The 217-nt window shown below is 62.7% G+C and overlaps 1 protein-coding gene across 1 annotated transcript in view; it reads right to left on the bottom strand.

The window, feature by feature from the left end:
• The window catches only part of CFAP20 (cilia and flagella associated protein 20), a gene marked incomplete at both ends in the record, with an annotated part of 3016 nt that overhangs the window by 894 nt on the left and 1905 nt on the right, over nt 1–217 (bottom strand). The gene's annotated exons all lie outside the window — the stretch shown is intronic.

The following is a 217-nucleotide window of genomic DNA, read 5'->3' as shown; positions in this document are numbered from 1 at the left end:
CTATCAGCTGGCGGCGAAGGAGTCGCTCCAGTCCCTGTCACGGGTATGTGAGGCCATCATTCCCCAGCTGACGGCCTGCTCGGCTCAAGGTAGCCCCGCGGGGAACCAGAGCAGCCCCAGCACTCCAAGAACGGGCATGCTCTGCGCACAGGCAAGATAAACAGGGTGGAAGTGGGCTCCTGCATCCCAGTGAAGCAAGGCAGCTCCGAGACCTCCT

This window comes from Buceros rhinoceros, unplaced genomic scaffold (assembly GCF_000710305.1).
Source record: "Buceros rhinoceros silvestris isolate BGI_N320 unplaced genomic scaffold, ASM71030v1 scaffold31431, whole genome shotgun sequence".
NCBI lineage: Eukaryota > Metazoa > Chordata > Aves > Bucerotiformes > Bucerotidae > Buceros > Buceros rhinoceros.
The sequence above is the reverse complement of the archived record's forward strand: the minus strand, read 5'-3'. Positions and strand labels throughout refer to the sequence as shown.